This window comes from Muscardinus avellanarius (assembly GCF_963383645.1).
Source record: "Muscardinus avellanarius genome assembly, chromosome: 9".
In the NCBI taxonomy this organism is placed as follows: Eukaryota; Metazoa; Chordata; class Mammalia; order Rodentia; family Gliridae; genus Muscardinus; species Muscardinus avellanarius.
In genome coordinates this window covers 44814327-44827074 of record NC_137795.1, presented here as the reverse complement: position 1 = coordinate 44827074, position 12748 = coordinate 44814327, and the positions used below count along the sequence as shown (strand labels likewise).

The following is a 12748-nucleotide window of genomic DNA, read 5'->3' as shown; positions in this document are numbered from 1 at the left end:
GGTAGATTAGCAAATAGCAACTAGAAGAATTTTCCAAAGTTGTCAAAGCTTTATCCCAGATTTTTTTTTTTTTTTTTTTTGGATGGTACTGAGGTTCCTGGAAGCCCTTCTACCTCCGGGCTACACTCCTGGATCTATTTTATATTTTGAAACAGGATCTCTTAAGCCAGCATGGCTGGCTTCGAACCTGCGTGATCCTCCTGTCTCCACCTCCCAAGCGTGGGGATTACAAGCATGCGCCACCACGCCTGGCCTATCCCAGATTATTTTTATTCCATCATTTCAAAAGCAAACAAATTCTCTAACTTGAAAAAGTTTATATGGACTTTTGACACTGAAAATTGGTGATGCATGCTAAGATTTAAGAACTCCCAACAATGAGAATCAGAAGATAACCCCCAATTAAACAAAATGAAACAGAAGTCTTACTACACAGTGGAATCTAGTATGCAACTAGATTCAGCATCAATAGTGTTTTTGAATTACATGATATTTTTTCACAAACATAGCACCTCATCAAATATCTGGTAAACACAATGCAATCACAATTAGGGTTGAAAGACCAAGTTCCAGAGAGAATTGTGATTCACTTAAGATAACATTGCAAGACAAGTTTCAGGCATAATAAAGATTAGGATTGCAGTCTGTTGGTTCCCATGCTCCAACGGATATTCATCCATATGTGCACCATGCTATTAAGATGTGGTACAATGATAACAAAGCCAAGAAAAAGTAGCTAAACATTAAAATGGGTCCTGCTTTACAAATGATCTGTTAAATGTGTTTGTAAAACTAAAAAAATTCCAAAATGTCAAGAGATAAGATTATTGTATATCTCCTTATCCCAGGTAATTCTGTTAGAAAGATAACAAATGAAGTCCAACTTTATCTTGCAAAGTATCAGAGTAAAAACTAATGTATTGAAATCCATGAAATTTTGATTTTCATTTTAATTTACTAAAACTACCACTGGTTCTGGTGAGTTTTCACAAGCTGTACTCTTGCCCCGAAGAATCGCTTTTTTTATGCTGAAGAGACGAAGTTCTTTGTAGGAGATGGGGGTGCAGTACCAGACGAGTCAGTTTCTGTATCAGAAGTACTTGGTGATGATGCCAGATAAGGAACGCTCTTCCTTCCAAGGAATCCTCCCCCTTCGAATCCTCCTTTCTTCCTTAACTCCACTTTATTTTCACTTTCATCTTCTGATGACCTTTTCTTATATTCTGAGAAGCCTTCAGCTATTTTATGCACTTCCAATCCACTATCCAGTTCTCTCAAACCTTTATTTCTGTTCCAGGAGACTTTCTTTCAGATACATTACATTCCCCTGTTGCACCCCTCACTTCAGCTTGTATTGGACCCAAGTTACCATTTTCAGGAACAGCTCTTTCTATATTTCTGTTCAAATTAATAGTCTAGAAGTCCCTGTAACTATGAAAGCCCTCAGTCTTTCTTGCCCTTGCTAACAAAGGACTATCTCTGTAAGGCCTCATAGAACCGTAAATAGCTGCTTCATGGATGGTTTCATGGTGCTGAAATTGAAGGCTAGAATTTGATTCTCACAGATGGCTATGCTGAACCACAGAAGTTGCTGGACTAATATTAGGAGTAGCACAGCGAGACATGGTCAGATCACACTGATCGAGTAATTTGAGCAGTTCTTCTTCAGTTGAACCACCTACATTCTTATCTTCACTTTTGTTAACCATATCCATAGCAGTGGTCAGATCCCACATCTGATTGCTGCCATTTGCGTGGCCTGTGAACAAGTAGCACCTTGGCCTTGAGCGCATCTTACTGGACCCTCACATTCTCTCACAGTAAATGAGGATATTGTAGTACAGTCAACAGCCTGGATCTCACATATTCTTTTCCCAGTAGATGAAAGTCTTACAAATAATTTGTTAGTGATGGGAGCAACTTTCTGGATAAACACCTGTTGATCATCTCGCTCTTCAAAGGGCCCTATGTCATTTTCAGAAGAATAGCTACCATGACTTTCTGTCTCCTCCAAAGACAGTATTTTGAATTATGCTAGAAGAGTGGAACCTGGCTGAGTAGAGATCATTCCTCTGAATCGTGTTACTGTCCATGTCTGTACGTGATTATTATCTGCACAGACTGACACTAGATGCTTCTCTGACAGCATAATTTTTGTGACGGGGCTTTGGTGAAGTGTAAAAGTCTAAAAAAGCTGTGGGCCAGACCCGACCGTCTCTGGGTGCTGGACAATCACTCTCACTACTCCAGAACTTGTGCCATAGGCGGTCTCAATCCAGTTGCCACTGACACTTGTTTTTGGTGTGAGGTGAACACTCAGAGCAGTAATGGCATCATTTGAAGGACCATGGTAAAGTTCAGTAACAAGAAGATCATTATCCTTCATTCGCAAAGGGAACTTCTGCATATCTATGTAATATATTGATCCATTGTTACATCCCAGGAGAAGAAATGACCCAGCAGTGTCATAACTAGTTATAGGAATAACATCTTGAACCTGCCAGTGCTGAGTGACAGCGTTCCACACTCCCACTTTCCCTGTATGACTTGTGGCCACCAACTGGTTATCAATAAAGAAGAGGGCATCTACAGGAACACCAAGGCTGAACACCCCAATTTCACTTCCACTGCCTCCATGCTGAATATTCCAGAGTATGATGCTACTCTCAGAGGCAACAGCAACCATCTTATCTTTATCTTCATGTGGACCTCCAACCACTTTTGCATTTAAAGCCACACGTTCAATAGTCCAATCTACACATGGGCTTATAAACACTTGTTGCCATCCTGAAAGGTTCTTTGATTCTGTAACACACAGCAAAATGAGCATATGCAGCTACAATCCAGTTGTGATGGCCAGCTACTATTAGCACCTTCCGTGGATCCACAGGAAATCCAAGCCTAACAGTCTCTTCTCCAGCTCCAGAGAGAACAGGCTGTGTACCATTTCCCTGAGCCTCCCCTTCTGTAGGATTTAGTCCATTCCTAGGATCAGCAGAAGACCTAGCTGCATTGTTTATTTTACGACTAGGAATGCCTGGTGGGGGCAAGTAACCATGAAAAAAGGACACTTCCACAGGACGAGCATTCCAGTTCTTCACATAAGAGAAGCCTTCTTACCAGTGGAGTGATTCCATAAAATTATGCCTCATGCCTGAGAACATTAATACTTACTCCCCTTAAGTCTAGTTCTTTTGTCTGAAGAAAATTTAAAATGGGTGCAAATGCTGCTGGGTCTCTATCAATAAATATAGCACCAGCTTCATTTTGAAGTGTTGAAATTCTTCCACTCAGCAAACTGGAAAAAAAAAAAAAAAAGAATCTGGTAACCACATTAGAGTTTGTCTTATAGTAAATCTGGTTCCCCCCACTTTCAGCTGCACGGGGGCTGCTGCCATGGAGCTGCCGCAGTGCCCTCCCACCATGGCCGCCCACTAGGGGCGCGCTAGCCCGCCCTCTGGCTCCCGCGCAGTGCCAAGGCCACCAGGCCTCCTTGCCTCAGCACCGTGCTGCCACGATCGCCACCGCCACTGCCACTGCGGCTGCTCCAGCAGCAGCCCACCCGGGAGGAGGGCTCAGTTGTTTGATCTAAATCATTGTTCCTCTGATTTTGGTGTTTATTAATTCTTCTTCATAATTAATCTCTGAGTATTTTCTCTAGTGCTAACTTCTATGACATAAATTCTTCCAGCTTTTGTTTGTCATAAAAAATGTTTATTTCCCCATAAAATTTGAGAGATAGCTTTTCTGGGTAGAATAGTTTTGGCTGGAAGTTGTTTTATTTCAGAGTTTTCAATATGCTGCTTCAGGCTCTCCTGGCCCTCCTGACTTTCTTTGGGAAATCTGGAGTTGTTCTTCTTGGTTTGCTTCTGAATGTCACATATTCTTTTATTTTTGTTGCCTTTAAGATTTTCTCCTTAGCTTCTACATTTGTCAATTGAATTACTATGTGGCATAGAGAAACTTTTTTTGGATCTCATCTACTGGGGGGTGTTTGGGAATTTTTCTGATATTTCTCTGAAAAGATTATGGATTCCTTTTATTTCAGCTTTTATTCCCTCTTCTATGTCTATGATTCTTAGATCAGCTCTTATAATTGTCCCATATCTTTTTTAATGTCCAATTAATGTTGTCAAATTGTTTTTTATAAATTATATAATATTTGTTGATTTTTTGGAGTGATTGTTCTCTAAGAGTGAGATTTTATTTTCCATGTGGTCTAGTCTACAGTTTATAGTTTATATTGATGTTTTCACTTCAATTATCATATACTTCACTTCCTTCAGAGTTTCTTTCTGATTCCTGTTCAGGGTGTCAGATTCTTTATTTGTTCTTTTATTTCTTTCAAGCTCTCTCCAAATTCTTTTCAGAAATCCAGTATCATTTCTACTATTAAAGTTCTGATTTGTTTTTCTGGTGATCTCTGCAATTCTGTGTTGACTGGTTCTGCTACTTTGGGGCTGTGGGAACTCATAGTTTTCTTTTTTTTTTTTTTTTTTTTTTGGTGGTACTGGGGTTCCTAGAAACCCTTCTACCTCTGGGCTACACTCCCAGACCTATTTTCTGTATTTTTGAAACAGAGTCTCTTAAACCAGCGTGGCTGGCCTCGATCCTCCTGCCTCTGCCTCTCAAGAGCAGGGATTACAAGCGTGCGCCACCACACCCGGCAGTTTTCTTGCTATTCTTTCTTATTATTTCAGGCTTCTTAACTTTGTATCTTTGTTGCTTTTGATAGCATTTTCTCACTCTGTAGGTATCAGCGGATATATACAAAGGCAAACTGCATTATACATAATGGTGAAGGTCGAGTGAAGAGGAAGAAGCTGGAGTAGTGCAAAAATAGGGTAAAGTAGCATATAGGATTGAGTATGAGTTTGAGTGTAATAAGGTAATATATAGTAGAGATTAGAGATAGTATATATATAGAAGGATTCTAGTAACCAGTGTAGAGTATTAAGGTTTAGTGATGTGAGATTAATTTAATATAAGAAAAAGAAAACAAAAGGGAAAAGGGGGAGAAAGAAGAGAGTAGATATAGAGAGGGAAGAAGCTTATAAAAGGGGTGGGGGAAAGAACAAACAAGCATATACACACACACGCAGACTTGACCTCTGAAGTCCTCCTGGGTTTAAATGATACTTTCAGCTGTTTAAGGTTAACTTGCTTTTTTAGGTTCCAAATGCTCTCATTTGCTCTGTAACCTATATTGATGATGTCAATTTGTAGACACAATTTTTAGTCTCTTTCAATGAGTGAGACCCTGGCACATTTATAACTGATGTCTTTATTCTTGTTTATCTCAGTATACCTTTTTTAAAAATTCTCATCATAGTCTCAACCCCCCTCCCTTTTGTTCCTGGAGGTTTTCTGAATTCTGACCCCACTTCCCCCTCTGGATAGCTTCCTTGAAAGAAAATTAGAACCTTTGGAGTACACTTTTATTAGGCTTCCTTAGATATCTCTATTATTTATGCACAACCCTCACCCTGAAATATCCCAACTGCCAAGAAAATACTTGATCATATCCCATGACATTTTTTCCCCTTGGTCTATGCACGGTGAGTTACCTGCTCACCACAACAGATACTTGCTGAGTCACCCTTCCTGCTTTGCTAATTGACTTTTGACTTAGAGTTAGTTTATTGTCTGCCAGGGAATGGCCATATTTCCTTTATCCAGGGCTGCTGGCAACTCAGCAACTAGATGCATCTTCTTAAGAGAGAGGTCCCTGTTACCCTCTGGTGACAATTTCTACCCTGTAAAGGCCACCAAATTGTTATAAATATATTTCCATGGTGTCAGAAGAAAATATACATGTTTGGAAGTGGCTCAACAAGGCAATTTTACTTTTTGCAAAAAGGGTCTTGCCACCAGTAAAGTCAGGTGTGTAGGAACACTATGGCAGGAACTTGCTAGGATCTTTATTTCCAACACAAAGCTCCTCTGCCGTACACCCGTTGTTGGGAGTCTTAACTGCTCAATCTTTACACCATTGGTTGAAGGGGATGCTGATAAAGGATCCTCTTGTGTAAGGAGGTGCACCTACAATTTCTGGGAAATTCTGACTTTAGAAAAGAAATGAGCCAGGTGTGGTGGTGTACACTTGTAGTCCCAGCATTTGGAAGGCTCAAACAGGAGGATCACAGTTCTCAGACAGCCTCAACTACTTAGTGAGGCCATTTGCAACTCATTGAGACCTTGCTTTAAAATAAAGAATGAAAAAAAAAATAGGGCTGGTGGTGTAGTTTGGAGGTAGAATGTCCCTGGGTTTCATCCCAGTAACACACACACACACACACACACACACACACAATAATAATAATAATAATAATAATAATAATAATAATAATTTCATACATTTTAGAAAAGGGCAGTTTAAGTCAACTATTTCTTTGATAGAAAAGATCTAATTATATTCTCACAAGAACATGGAAAATTATGAGGAATAACAGGGCCAGTTATGTGAAGAAAACATAACAAGAACATCAACCCACTTGAGACAAAAATAGAGCTTCAAGAGACAGAAAAAATTTATTGTGATAGCTAAAGACTTCAACATCCTCCTATTAGGAATTGATAAATCAAGATAGTAGGAAATCAGTAAAGATATAATTGAACAAAACAGAAATAACTAGCTGAATCTAATTAATAGTTATAGAATGCCTTGGCAACAGAATAAACTTTTCTCAAAAACATATATAAAACATTCACCACACAGACTATATTCTGTGCAATAAAATATATCTTAGCACTTGAAAGAAGTAAAAATCACATGAAGTATGCTCTCAGACCACAATGGGATTAAACTAGAAATAAAAAACAGAAAGCACATGGAAAAAAATCTAAACTGACACATAGTTCAAATAAGATGTCCCAAAAGAAATTTAAAACTTTTAACTAAATGTAAATGAAAATATAACCTATTAAAATGTATGGCCTGCTGGGGAAAGAGGAACTCTTTTACACTGTTGGTGTAAGAGTGCAAACTAGTTCAGCAGCAAGGAGATCAGTGTGAGGATTCCTTAGAAAATTGGGAATGGATCCACCATATGATCCAGCTATAACACTCCTGGGTACCTTTCCAAAGGGGTGGAAACCAGAGAACTATAGTAACATATGCATACCCATGTTCATAGAAGCACAATTTGGAATAAGCCAAAATATGGGACCAACCTAGATCTCTATCAACAGATGAATGGATTGCAAAATTATGGGAAATGCACACAATGGAATTCTATTCAGCTATAAAGAAGAACAAGATCATGACATTCGCAAGAAGATGAAAAGACCTGGAGGACATTATGTTAAGTGAGATCAGAGAAGGGACATATGTTTTCTCTAATATGCCCAAACTACAGAATATTGGGGATACCAGAGAGTCTCCAGATAATGGAGGGGAAACCTCAGCAAAGCTGAAATGGAAGGGTAGGAGAGGAAGAAGGCTGAGGTTGATTAATGGAGGAGCTACATTTGAATATGTATAAAGTACAAATGTAGCGTGGTTAACCTGGACACTAATTGTTGGGAGGGGGGAACAGACAGTAGGGGTGGGAGAGGGCACCAAGCACAGTCTGAATGTAGGCCATTTTCAATATGATTCACATAAAAATAAATAAAAATTTTAAAAATAAATAAAATAAAATGTATAGTCTGCAGAATGAAACTTATAGCACTTACTACATACATATTAGAAAAGAAGAGTTTCTTTATCCAAAATTTCCACTTTCAGAATCTAGAGAAAGAAGTGCAGATAGACTAAACCATAAGGAAGAAAAGAAATAAAAATTAAAGCAAAAATCAATGATACCTAACATCAGAAATTCAATTAAAGAATAATCAATAAAACCAAAAGATGGTTCTCTGAAAAGGTCAATAAGATTGATACTCTTTCAACAAAATTTAAAAGGTAAAGAGCCAGGCACAATGATGCATGTCTGTAATCACAGTACTTGGGAGACTGAGAAAGGAGGATCACAGGTTCAAATATAGCATACATAACGTATAGAGAACCTGTTTCAAAAAATAATTTAAAATAAATGGTGTATAGCTCAGTGGTAGAGTGTCTCTGGGTTCTACACACACACACACACACACACACACACACACACACACACAAAGATGGAAAGAAGAGAGGAAGGGAGGGGGAAAAGGGCATAAATTGCTAATATCAGAAATGAAAGAAGGACAGCGCTACCGATCCCATGAACATTAAAATGATAATAAAAGAATGCTATTAATTATTCTGTGTCCACAAATTGGACAAATTACATGAAATGGATCAACTCTTTAAAAGACACAGACTACCAAAATTCATACAAGGATAGAGAAATAATCTTGGTAGGCCTATATGTATAAAAATATTAATGAAGAATTAGCCGGGCGTGGTGGCGCACGCTTGTAATCCCCGCGCTTGGGAGGCGGAGACAGGAGGATCGCGCAGGTTTGAAGCCAGCAGCGCGCGCTGGCTTAGGAGACCCTGTTTCTAAATAAAAAATATAAAAATAGGTCTGGGAGTGTAGCCCAGAGGTAGAAGGGCTTCCAGGAACCCCAGTACCACCAAAAATATATATATTAATGAAGAATTAATAACTTTTAAAAAATTACCAGGCCTATATGGTTTCACTGTTTGAATTTTCCAAACTAAATATAAAATGATGCCAGTTCCCTGGAACCTCATCCAAAAAACAAAAGCAAAGGGAAAAATTTCAACTGATTCTATAAACCTAATAATAAAACTAAATAAAAACATTCTAAGAAATGAAAACTACAGACCAATGTCTCTCGTGAACATAAATGCCAAAATCTTCAATGAAATATTAGCAAGTAAAATCCAATAATATTCAAAAAGAATATAGAACACAACCAAGGGAGATTTATTCCAGATATTCAAGGCTAGTTTAACTTTTTTTTTTTTTTTTCGATAATGGGGATGGAACCCAGGGCCATTCTACCTTTGAGTTATACCTCCAGCCCTATTTTTTATTCTTTATTTTGAAATAGGGTCTCACTAAGTTGCAAAGGGCCTCACTAAGTAGCTGAGGCTATTCATGAACCAGGATCTTCCTGTCTTAGCCTCCCACATACTAGGATTACAAGCATGTGCCACCACACCCGGCTTTAGTTTAACTTTTGAAAACTAATTGTAAAATCAATGAAATACATGACATCAAAAAACTAAAGAAAAAAGTATATTATCACATCAACAGATATATAAAAGCACTTGACAAACCTAATACCCTTCCTCGATTGAAAAATAAAAGAACAAAAACAAAAATCTCAGCAAACTAGGAATAAAGGGAACTTCCTCAACCTCATAAAGAGCATCTACAAACAAAAACAAAAAGGTTACAGCAGTGTCATATCTCATGGTGATAAACTAGATACTTTCTGGAATCATACTATTGCCCATTATAAAGAATTCAGGTAAGCCGGAGTTGGGGTGCACGCTTGTAATCCCCACGCTTGGGAGGCGGAGACAGGAGGATTGCGCAGGTTCGAAGCCAGCTGCACTGGCTTAAGAGACCCTGTTTACAAATAAAAAGTATAAAATAGGTCTGGAAGTGTAGCCCGGAGGTAGAAGGATTTCCAGGAACCCCAGTACCACCACCAAAAAAACAAAAAAAACAAAACAAAAAAAAAAGAATTCAGAAGAATTCAGGTAGGTGAAAGACACCCAATAAGATCACAAAACAACAAAAGACACCTGTTAATTATCCCCTTTGTATATTATCACTTCTTATGGAGGGTCAATAGACCATAAAATACATCAGTCCCTTTCCTCAAACCTTTTCCTTGGCCCTCTACGCAGGAATCCCTGCATGGGCAATCTCTTGCCTACCTGTTATATGACACACTCCTCCTAAACCTTCAACTTTTAAAGACCACATCTTCCAAGATGTCCTCCTTCACTATTTCCACATGTAAGTTATACTCATTCCCAAGATACAGTCAGATTCTGTGTCCTCATTCCATAAAACACAGTCTGATTTTTAATGAAATAATTCATATAAAGGATGTTTTTCTCTTGTCTTATTTGTGCCTCATTGCATAGAATTTAGAGCTGATATTCATGATAAGATGAACTGGCAGCACACTGTGAACAATTCTGTGTCCGTGAAGTTCTTCTGATTCTGTTCTGATACCGCTGAGGAGTTAAAAGCTTGTGATCCCGTTTTTAACTGGGAGCAAGAAAATACAACTAGCCAGATATTAAAATATAAACTTCTCAGATGTGGAACAGTGTCTTACATAATCAGAGGGAAGTCATCTGCTTTGGCATTTACTTCCTCACTATTACTCATAAACAAAGTATCACCTGCAGAATGGCACTTCCATCTTTACATTCTGTTGATTTTGTTTCTATGAGGTTAAATCCAGAAATTCATAAATAAGATATGATGTTACAAGTCTACATTTTTTTAGTCATGTGTTTAAAGAGTTTCAAAACCATGGCTGTCTTCACCACAAAAATTGGCTGAATGCAGGGAGTTTCCAATTTCCACAAAAGAAAGTTGATGGAAAAAGTCAGCCCAGAAAGGCAGCCTGAAAGCACAATGGTGCTAGAACCTTAAGGATAGACCATCAAGAGTCAGAGGGAGCAAGTCAGCTTTGAATGGATCATATGCAGGAGCTTCTTAAATAAGTAAGAGGCAAAGGAAGTAAACCATAAGCATAGCAATGACAGAATGTTTTCAGTAGAGAAGACACTGGACAGATATGTATGGTGTAGATGTTGTACACTGTGCAACTCTAAGAGTTGCCATTCATATTGTATTCCGTATAAATGATGACATATAAAGCAACACCACTTGCATTCATGGCACTTAAATCAATGTCATTCACATTGTATTCTATGTAAATCATGTGTATTGTTCATAACTTGTGTTAATAAAAGCTAAAACCCAAAACATTCTGATGTAATTAAATAATAATAAATACATGTGACAAAGAGCACAAGTTTTATATCTGGAGTTGTAAGAAAAACAACAGACTGCAATTTATTGAAATTAAAACTTTCTCTTTGTGAAAGACACTAGTAGGAGAACAAAAAGTCAAGCTATATATAGATTGGGGGAAAGTATTTGTAAATCACAAATTCAACAATGGTCTTGCATCCAGAATATCATATACACAAGTATGTGAAAAGAAGCTTAATATCATTAGCATTTAGGAAAATGTAAATTAAAACCATAATGAAGCACAAATATACATCCAATATAATGGCTAAAAAGTAGATATGATCTTAAGAAGACAGTATCAAACACTGGTAATAGTGAAAAGCAACTGTGATTCTCATTAATTGCTGTTGGGAATAAAAAAATTATATACACAATTTTTGGTTTTGTTTGTTTTGATACTGGGGATTGAGCATAGGATCATTCTACTTCCAAGTTACACCTGCATCCTTTTTTATTTTTTATTTTGAAACAAGGTCTCACTAAGTTGATGAGGATCTGGCTAAATTGTTGAGGATGGCCTCAAATCTGCAATTGTTCTTAGAGTCCTGAATACTGGGATTTCAGACATGTACCACTATGCTCAGCAGTTTACATACTTTGGGAAATAGTTTGATAGATTCTTATGTTTGCTTAGAATATTATGCACTTATCTCACTCTGGGGTATTTACTCTAAAGTAGTGATAACATGCTCATACAAAAATCTGTACAAAAATATTTGTACAAGATCTATCCATAAGTCACCAAAACTGGAAAAAAACACAAATGTCTTTCAACGGGTGAATTGTAACACTCTGGGATATCCATAATATCAAATGTCATTCAGAAAAAAAAAAGGAACTATTGATATAAGAACGATATGGCTGCATCTCAAAGACATACAGATAAATGCAAAGAAAAAACTATTTTCAAAAAGTTAACTACAGGTCGGGTGAATAGCACATGCTTGTAATTCCAGCATTCAGGAGGCTGAGACCAGAGGATGGCGGTTCACGGACAGCCTCAGCTACTTAGCAAGGCCCTTCGCAACTCAGTGAGACCCTGTTTAAAAAAAAAATTAAAAATAGGGCTGGGGGAGTACCTCAGAGGTAGAATTCCCCTGGGTTCCATCCCCAGTACTGCAAAATAAAAGTTAACTACAATAAAATTCCATTTTTATTATATTGCAGAGGAGCTAAACTGTAGAACAGAGATGAGTGGCTCTCAGGGTTGGGATCAAAAGGGGTTGAGTACAATAGGGATTTTTGGCAGGGTGTGATGAGACTATTCTATATTTGGGTTGAAATGGTATTGAAAGGTCATACTACTGTCTACCAAAAAAAGTTAATTTTATGTGATTTGTTAATTAAACAACACAAAAGCATTTGAAAAATCGCATCTGTCCTTATTTCTCTACTTTATAGCTCCTGCCTCCCCTCTAATCCCTGTTATTTTTAGCTCCCCTCGACTACTACAATGGGTCCCCAACTAGGTTTCTCTTCAATTACAATCCTCCAATCTTTTTTTTTTACTAACTCTGTAATGTTTCTACTATCCAAACTGTTATAAAAAATATATCAGATCTAAATAGCTCTAGCCCTTGAGACTGGACATGTATACCACTCCCTATGGGATTCCAACACTGAGACCCAGTATGAAAATTAAAATAAGCACCCAAGAGAGTATATTTGTATCATGTCACACACACCATATTTTGGCAAAATTAAATAAAGCTTTATTATAATACTGGAAATGGAGGGTTTTTTTTTTTTCTTATAACCCAGCCCACTTGAGATTTTTTCCATATCTCCTG

The 12748-nt window shown here is 37.7% G+C and overlaps 1 pseudogene across 1 annotated transcript; it reads right to left on the bottom strand.

Annotated features, from left to right (window-relative positions):
• Positions 1 to 986: 986 nt before the first annotated feature.
• Positions 987 to 3425, bottom strand: LOC308266933 (BTB/POZ domain-containing protein KCTD3-like; annotated as a pseudogene). Its single transcript has one exon. The product of its transcript is annotated as a BTB/POZ domain-containing protein KCTD3-like (transcript).
• Between the last annotated feature and the right edge of the window lie 9323 nt (positions 3426 to 12748).